Raw genomic sequence first — 9,947 nt, 5'->3', positions numbered from 1 at the left:
AAGCCTAAATAGCACTGACATTAGATAATGTACACCGTAGATGCAATATGAATTCTCTGGATGGAAGTCATTTGAAAGTGCGCCCTCTGTAGTCAAGTCTTCACAAATCCAGCATATAGGGGTTTTTTTGCCCAGGGATAGGGTGGTAATGATTTGGCCAAGTCCGTTTTAGTCTAAGGATAGAATCAGGCTAGATCAAAGCAGCAAGTCCATGTCTCTAAAAACATTTGGAAACGATTGTAGAATGCCAGTCAAGCTAATCGTCTGCAATATTTCATTGCTCACAGCATATCATGCAGATAGTCAATTCACTTACAGTGCATGTGAACCATGCTTTATTATGCTTGAAGAACTGCAACACCAAACATTGAGAAATACTTCAAGAAATCAATGAAGCCACCATAAGCTTGCATATGATTCATAGGTTTTTTGTCACTGCCGTCGTAGTTGTTCTGCGTCAGGTATTGCCAGTGTTTAGTTTAAACCATGTGTGTTCAAGAAAGCCATGGCTTACAATCAGAAATGAAAAATAGCTAATAGAAAACATACACATCTCATTTAGTTTGGCTTATTTGTGTATTTTGTGTTGGTCAAATTTTTCATATGATTGAAATGCCCAAGCACAATTGTAATTTCAGATGATGTAAATTTCAAATGAAATTGATGAGCAGATATCAACATGCATATTTCATGACATTGTTAGGCACTAAAAGTAGTTAGCAGGATGAAATAATCTCTGCTTTCAGACTTAACACCAAATTCGTTTATTTGTATGTGTATAATTTTGATATCACTTTGAGGGGCATTATTATGTAAAACAAGTTGCCAGACTTATCTACATTTTTCATTTTACTGAAAAAAGCTACACTTCTAAGAATCGCGGAACCACTACTTATGATAATAAGTACTGGTAGACATAAACGTCTTGACATTGGTTCTTGAAAGATTCTGTTCTTACCTTCTCAAATCCAGATCTACCAGTTCAACAAATCTTTTAGGGGCTGCCACAGTGATCTCATAAGTTCGTCCGTGATAGGTCAATTTCTCTGTTAGACCAACGTTTTAATTTGTACAAAAGATGCATTAATCCTATGACCTCACGCCTTCCAATGTGCTGCAGGCCAGTCCAAGTTGTTTACCACAGCATAAAAGAATACTACCGGGTAGTTCATTTTTTTGACAGGATAGATGGAAAGTACTTCTACACATAAAGTACGCAAAATATTGCCATGCGTACATGTCAATTTACCTAAATTCTGATATTTACTAAATAGTGTTAAGTCAATGAACTTATTCATAGACTCCAGTGACCATTGTTTTTCTCACAGGTCTCTGATTCATCACATACTATTAGCAGGTGTCTCAGCTGTATTTTGACAGCGTATGTAAATTGGTAATTAGTATGCAAAATGTTCATACAAAAAAAAACGTGATAAACTCCCACGGGAGTCAGCACAATGAAAATCTCAGATTATTACGTCAGAGATTTTTTCTCTACAAATCATTCAACAATATGTCTGTACCCTTTTGTGCTCAGGTATGGACAGATACAACCACGGCAAAGCCAGTGCATAGGTAACTGATTGTAATACAAACACTAATAGTAATTAATATGTAGTCTAACTGCACCTTGTTTATCTATACTTTGTGGCTGTCAGTAAGAAATCTCAGCAGGGTGGCGTTAAATGGTACTGTCTTCAGGAAGTCCATGCCAAGTTGATTTCTTATATTTATGTTTGGCAAGGAGACTTCTCATATCTAAACCAAGCACCCCGTGGTTTATTAGCTCTTTATCAGTAAAATAAAGGTGCCGCTTCTATACTTTAAGGTTTTCCAGTACTTGCTGCTATTATAGTTTCTGTTTGTATTACAATCAGTTATCTATGCACTGGCTTTGCCACGCTTGTAAACGGTTTTTCTCATAAGAACTATGCATCTATGCATGAAAGTTGAGTGACCGAGGGGATGTTGTTGGCCTTTAGCCAATTGTCAACAGCCGATGTTGATCTTTACTCACCAAGTGTCAGTAGCTCCTACCTTTGTAAAGTTAAAGACTGAGAAGATTTCAACAGAAAAATTTTATTCACCGTATTTTTGTAAAAATGGACAAAACTTCCACATCGTAAAATTTCCATGTACTTGGCTCTCCAATCAGACTGTCCTTACTTCGTATTTACACCTTGCTGTGTCGAGCATTCCTTCTTCAAGATGCATCTGTCCTCGGCTTAATACCAAACCTATCTCTGCATTTGTAGACATGAATTCTGAAACTCCTACCGAAAAGCTCTGTGCATTTTAGTAAACTCGGTACTTTCATTTTTGAAGACCTCGTGTTCATGTCTTCCTGGTGGCTTTCTATTGTGTCAAATGAAAAATACAATAAATGACTTATCTCTAGGAATATATAGTTTCAGTTTATTCACCCATGTGAAGTAAGATTATCAAAATACAAAATACTGTTACTTAGTATTCTAAACTTTATGAATTCATCACAATTTAACAGGAAAATCATTTCACCCATTAGCCCAGCCATACCAGTACTGTATCATGGTCAGTGAGATGGTACAAGAGCTGTGTAATGATAGAACAAATGAAAGAACAAAGTTCAATTTTGATGTACTGGCTGTGGTATGTCTGGGTTGACTCTGTGTGTCTTTTGCAAGAGAATTTCACATATTATATATCGCTCATGATACAAACTGGTAGTATGAAATCTAATATTTGACTTTTTTTAATGGACAAAGCAAAGTTTAGAACTTCTTACTCAAATTTGTAAACTGCCAACTGATACTTGTGTGAAATTGCTGCCATGAAAAGGGGCCTGGAGAATTTTCAAAATGCCTGTAAAATATGTTTACAAATGTGTTAACTAGAGTGAAATCAATTCCTAAACCACCATATTATATTTTGAAGATTTCTTGGCCAGTTTTCTACATTGCCAATGAATAATATGTTACATATTTTTGAAATGTTTTGAAGACCTAGCTATGTAGTTACAGTAGTATACCTTTTTTTTTTGCTCTGATATATGTACTAGAAACTGATATATCTTCGACAGTCTGTCAAAAATCTGATCCAAACAATTCATAGATGCAGCGTTTTTATGATGCTGAGATTCAGTGAAATAGTAAATACTAAGACCTCATTCAGCTGATAGTATGCCAAAGAGTTACTGTATGCATTTATATTTTCTGTCTCATGAGATAAATAACGAAATTACCTTTCTCAAGTTACTTTAGTTAGACTGTTAAGACTAGCCCGAAAGCTTTAAGGTAGTATGTGCCTCCAAAATCAGAGACTTTGACTGTCACTCAGACTTTCCTCCAGGAAACTATCAATTATTCTTCTTCAGAAAGGAAAGAATTTGGGGGTCATCAACAAATTTTAGTACCAGGAAAACAAATTACCTTAAATTTATCGGTATTTGAAATCCAATATGGCCGCCTTTGTAGTTTTAACCCTATGGGGAAAAATTAAAATTTTTGATTTCCCAAAAACTGGGATAGTGAAAACTTTGCTTATCCCAAGATCTTCAAAATAAACCCGCACAAGTGGGAGATCAATAGAATATTGTAAAACATTTTTGAGAGTCAGAAATGTGTGTCCCAAAGGTGCATTCTAGAACTAGTCCTTACTGGGGCGGAGGTTGCAGAGATTCTGCACCATGACTAAATCTTTCAGTCAAGAAAGCTTTGAGTCTGAAAGAAGACTTGCACCAACATGCCTATGATGATGGCCGAACAAGCTGATTGCTACACATGTAGAAAAATTTTCAGTAACAAATATTACAAGTAGATTTTTCCTAAATATGATTTGGTTTGTGTTATAGCATACCACAGTGTATATCAGAGTGATTTGTTGCTTTTTAAATATTGATCAACCATCACCATGACAATTTACATCACAGTAGAACCTTCAACTTTCCATCGCACATGAAGTTTTTATTTTCAAGAATAAGTAAATATTGTATGATTTTTTTCCCCTTGATTATTGATTTCAACAATCTGTTTTTCTCTTTATGTGTGCTGTTGACAGTACCCTGATATTGTAGCAATTTTTGTGATTTGTAATGAATTTGACCGTCTTTGACATTCAGGAAGCTGAATCTAGAAGATTAATATTATCAGAAAGGTCTGCCCATGTTGTGAAGATGATTATATTATGTGGTTTTTTTTATGCAGACAGTTTGAAAAAATCCTTTTTATGTTCCCTCTGTGCTTTACCTTGCCATGCTTACAGCAGCACACAAATAAAAACACTGAAAAATTCAAAAAAGAAAACAAAAGTAAATGGTTCTGTTCTGTCTTTGGCATCCCTTAGTGTTGTTGGAAAGAAGACCAGGGTGCCATTGTATATTTGTGTGAGGTATGCAGTTCTGAGTATACGAGAAATGAGGATGCCTCTTAGACTGGAAAGCTTACCTTTGTATTTGGAACTTGTTTGTTTGAAAATTTTCCACATGAAACTTATTTTGAAACAAGTTTACAAACACAACAAATCCACATCTATCACATTGTTGAATACGGTGATTTCTGCATCCTGGGATAAATATTCAGAAATTTCATGTCATTAAGCATATTGCTAGATGAATGTGATAAAGAACCCAGTCCAAATGCTTCTAGCCCATCTATTTTCTGTGAATCAAATGCAGAATAATAAGTTGGTTGTAAATGCCTAGTTCATGTAGGACACCACTGCAGAAATTGAACAGCTTTTGGCATACTTGTAGGACGCCCTCCAGAGATAATTATATTAGCCCCCTTTCCCCCCCAACCCCCATCCCGCCTCAACCAGTTCACCAGTTGTCTAACTATTCTCTATTTATTCAGTAGATATAAAATATGTTAGTTTTCAATGCTTCCGGCAGGTGATGCTGTTGTCATGACAAATCATGGTGAAATCCAGATAACCAAATACATGTTCATGGCATGTAAGAATTTCAGAAAAGAAACGCTCTGCAGTGCGTGTTCTCTGCTTTTCAAAAGTATAGATGGATGGCCAGTTACAAGAACATTAACAACATCATATCTACATATCTTGTTCATTTTCATATCTGCTTTTTGCTTCGGTCATGAACTTAATAGACAATCTGCAAAACAAAAGGGATTACCCCTCTCCAGACTAATTTTCAGAAGTCTGTATCAATCATCTCCATCCCCCATGCTGTCGTACTATTGTAATTACGCAATGCAGCCTAATAAAACAGTAGAATTTCACAATTCAACTACTGGATGGCTTCTTTGTAATTAAAATATGTACATCTCAGTGTGAAAATTACTCAAATTGGTTTGTGTGACCTTGTTAGAAACAAAAACATTTTTAACACACAAGGCAAGAGAAAAGAAAAAAATCTGTTCAAAGGACCTGGCCGACCTAGATTTGGTCAATTTTCGTGAAGCGAAATATACTGTTGTTTGTCCATTATGCACAATCTGTAGAAATGATGGCAAGGAAGCTATTGCAATGAAACCAACCTGAGTCAACAAAAAGATTTGAAAACATGCACATGTTAACACTTTGTAGTATTCTTTGTGCGAAAGCAAAATGCATAAAAACAGCTACGTGATAAAATCTATTCGGTACATGTTACGTCTCAATATGACAGGAAAAAAATTTTGTATAAAGGCATTTTTCAAAGGAACTCTCAAAAACTAAGATAAAACTATTGAAAAAAAATTACATCTACCTATGTGTACGCAAATTGAAAGTCTTACAGGTTGAACAGAATTGTTTTTCTTCATCTAAAGTGATATGTGAAATCCAGTGTTTTATTTTCAAGTAGATATTAGTATAACATGCCATAGTGAACAATTTGATAAATGTGTTGCAGAAATTCACCTCTATATCATATGTCATAATATTTCTGTATAGGCTGATACTTTGGTGAATTTTTAACCACAGTTCCTGACACGTGACTATGGTTCCACTTAGTATATCAATGCATTTCTCTCACAGTATATCAATGCTGTTCTCCCATAGTATATCAATGCTGTTCTCCAATAGTATATCGATGCAGTTTTCCCATAGTATATCAATGCATTTCTCCCATAGTATATCAATGCAGTTCTCTTATAGTATATCAATGCAGTTCTCCCATAGTATATCAATGCTGTTCTCCCATAGTATATCAATGCAGTTCTCCCATAGTACATCAATGCATTTCTCTCATAGTATATCAATGCATTTCTCTCATAGTATATCAATGCAGTTCTCCCATAGTATATCAATGCAGTTCTCCCATAGTATATCAATGCATTTCTCTCACAGTATATCAATGCTGTTCTCCCATAGTATATCAATGCATTTCTCTCATAGTATATCAATGCTGTTCTCCCATAGTATATCAATGCATTTCTCTCATAGTATATCAATGCTGTTTCCCATAGTATATCAATGCATTTCTCTCATAGTATATCAATGCTGTTCTCCCATAGTATATCAATGCATTTCTCTCATAGTATATCAATGCTGTTTCTCATAGTATATCAATGCTGTTCTCCCATAGTATATCAATGCATTTCTCTCATAGTATATCAATGCTGTTTTCCATATATCAATGCAGTTCTCCCATAGTATATCAATGCTGTTCTCCCATAGTATATCAATGCATTTCTCTCACAGTATATCAATGCTGTTATCTCTAGTATATCAATGCATTTTCTCATAGTACATCAATGCAGTTCTCCCATAGTACATCAATGCATTTCTCTCATAGTATATCAATGCTGTTCTCCCATAGTACATCAATGCATTTCTCTCATAGTACATCAATGCTGTTCTCCCATAGTATATCAATGCATTTCTCTCACAGTATATCAATGCTGTTCTCCCATAGTATATCAATGCATTTCTCTCATAGTATATCAATGCAGTTCTCTTATAGTATATCAATGCAGTTCTCTTATAGTATATCAATGCAGTTCTCCCATAGTATATCAATGCTGTTCTCCCATAGTATATCAATGCTGTTCTCCCATAGTATATCAATGCATTTCTCCCATAGTATATCAATGCAGTTCTCCCATAGTATATCAATGCATTTCTCTCATAGTATATCAATGCTGTTCTCCAATAGTATATCGATGCAGTTTTCCCATAGTACATCAATGCATTTCTCTCATAGTATATCAATGCAGTTCTCCCATAGTATATCAATGCAGTTCTCCCATAGTATATCAATGCAGTTCTCCCATAGTATATCAATGCATTTCTCTCATAGTATATCAATGCATTTCTCTCATAGTATATCAATGCAGTTCTCCCATAGTATATCAATGCAGTTCTCCCATAGTATATCAATGCATTTCTCTCACAGTATATCAATGCTGTTCTCCCATAGTATATCAATGCATTTCTCTCATAGTATATCAATGCTGTTCTCCCATAGTATATCAAGCATTTCTCTCATAGTATATCAATGCTGTTCTCCATATATCAATGCAGTTCTCCCATAGTATATCAATGCTGTTCTACCATAGTATATCAATGCATTTCTCTCACAGTATATCAATGCTGTTATCTCATAGTATATCAATGCATTTTCTCATAGTACATCAATGCAGTTCTCCCATAGTACATCAATGCATTTCTCTCATAGTATATCAATGCTGTTCTCCCATAGTACATCAATGCATTTCTCTCATAGTACATCAATGCTGTTCTCCCATAGTATATCAATGCACTTCTCTCACAGTATATCAATGCTGTTCTCCCATAGTATATCAATGCATTTCTCTTATAGTATATCAATGCAGTTCTCCCATAGTATATCAATGCAGTTCTCCCATAGTATATCAATGCTGTTCTCGCATAGTATATCAATGCAGTTCTCCCATAGTATATCAATGCATTTCTCCCATAGTATATCAATGCAGTTCTTCCATAGTATATCAATGCTGTTCTCCCATAGTGTATCAATGCATTTCTCCCATAGTATATCAATGCAGTTCTCCCATAGTATATCAATGCATTTCTCTCATAGTATATCAATGCTGTTCTCCAATAGTATATCGATGCAGTTTTCCCATAGTACATCAATGCATTTCTCTCATAGTATATCAATGCATTTCTCCCATAGTATATCAATGCAGTTCTCCCATAGTATATCAATGCATTTCTCTCACAGTATATCAATGCATTTTCTCATAGTATATCAATGCATTTCTCTCATAGTATATCAATGCAGTTTTATTAGTTATGAGGTCAGTTGTGAGGCTCCAAAACCATTTACACATGTATCTTAACCTTAGCTAAGATACTGACATTTAGCATTTATGCTGACGGCAAAATTTCCTGTGTTATCTGTATGAGTTCACGTTTGCAAGTACGAGGCAACTTTGCCTACAATCTCTTTGGTTTTTTGATAATTTTCCTTTCATTCTGAAAATTTGTCAAAATGAATGATGCATCAAGATATTATAAATTTTACGTTTTATATCTATTGTCATAATATGAGGTACTACTGCTCAAACTGCAGTATATGTGAACATTGCGAAAATTAAGCCTAAATGACATATACCCAGAATTTAAACCAAAAGTAAATCAACAGACATTGATTTTAGCCACATGGAGTATACAATTTAATTCTTGATGATGACGGTGAAAATTTACCATCAAACATTCAATAATGCCATGTTCATAGCTCTGCATGACAGGGCATAATACAATAAATTACTCACAATTCAGTTTGATTTGTACACATGACATTAAAATTTTTATAACTTTTTCAGTACTGCCTGAAAGCAATAATATAAAACCTCTAGATACTTGATTAATTACATCTATTGAAAGTACGATTAGATATTTCAGTATAAATTTCAAAGAAACCATTAAATAACCGTAAAAGTCACATTCTGCAGGTACTACAAATGCCATACTTTTAGGCGGCAAGTTATGACAAACTGAAGGGGTCATTCTTTGAGAAAACTTAGCATGCAAATTTCTTTTGTCTTTCTGTTTGGAAAAAATCAATATCCTTTTGTTTCATAAAACAGGTGCAACTAGTCTCCCTACTTTTCATTACATTATTCTGTATGGCTGAAGACACAATTAGTGGAAAATTTTACAAAAATACTATCTCCTCTCTCAATCAAGCATACTTTTCTAAATAATTTTAAATGGGAATTGAGAAGAATGGTGTCCTCAAAAGTACGATTTCAGAATTTAAAAAAATAGTCTGTGAATTGTCTACTCATGGAAGACACAGTAGATTTCACTGAGGAGTTTCCTTGTGTACAAATCATGATGAATTATGGGAAATCTTCAGTACTGTGCAGGGCTGTGTGGTACCGGCTATATAAGCCTATATGTGGTGGGAGGCTTAACCAGTAACACAGCCCTACCATGCAGAGCCACTATGTTCAATGATGTGTAAGAAACTCTTCAGTCATTACTGCACATGTTGTACTGATGAACGATATCTTTTGTTCATTTGATTGGTTGCCATGGATGTGAATTCAGCATCACGCCAGAAACCATGGCAACCTGTGACCTTTGAAGTTTTAAACAGTAAAACTCACAGAGGTAACACCCATCCAAGTTAAACAAAGAAACCTTCAGGACTGCTTTCTCCTTTGTAAGAGATAAGAGAAACAAAAATTTCTGGTTGTTGTTTTTTCTCAGTTTTTGCAAGGAGAACGTGTTAAGCACATGATCCTACTTATCTCTTTGCATCCTGCAAGGAAATTAAAGAAGGAAATTAAAAGAAAACATGCAGGAGAAATTCTGCCAATGCCTGATGACAATTTAAGGTAGAACTCACCTCGGGAACATATATTCGGGCCTTCAAATTTTATCAATTTTCTTCTGACCTACCACTTGTGGGGGCTCATTTTGAAGCTCTTGGCGAAAGAAAAGTTTTCACTATCTTAGTTTTTCGAAAATCGAAAATTTTATTTTTTCCCATAAAGTTAACACAGGGATGGCGGCCATTTTGAATTTCAAATATC

This window comes from Ptychodera flava, chromosome 4 (genome assembly GCF_041260155.1).
Source record: "Ptychodera flava strain L36383 chromosome 4, AS_Pfla_20210202, whole genome shotgun sequence".
NCBI classification, from domain to species: domain Eukaryota; kingdom Metazoa; phylum Hemichordata; class Enteropneusta; family Ptychoderidae; genus Ptychodera; species Ptychodera flava.
The sequence above is the reverse complement of the archived record's forward strand: the minus strand, read 5'-3'. Positions refer to the sequence as shown.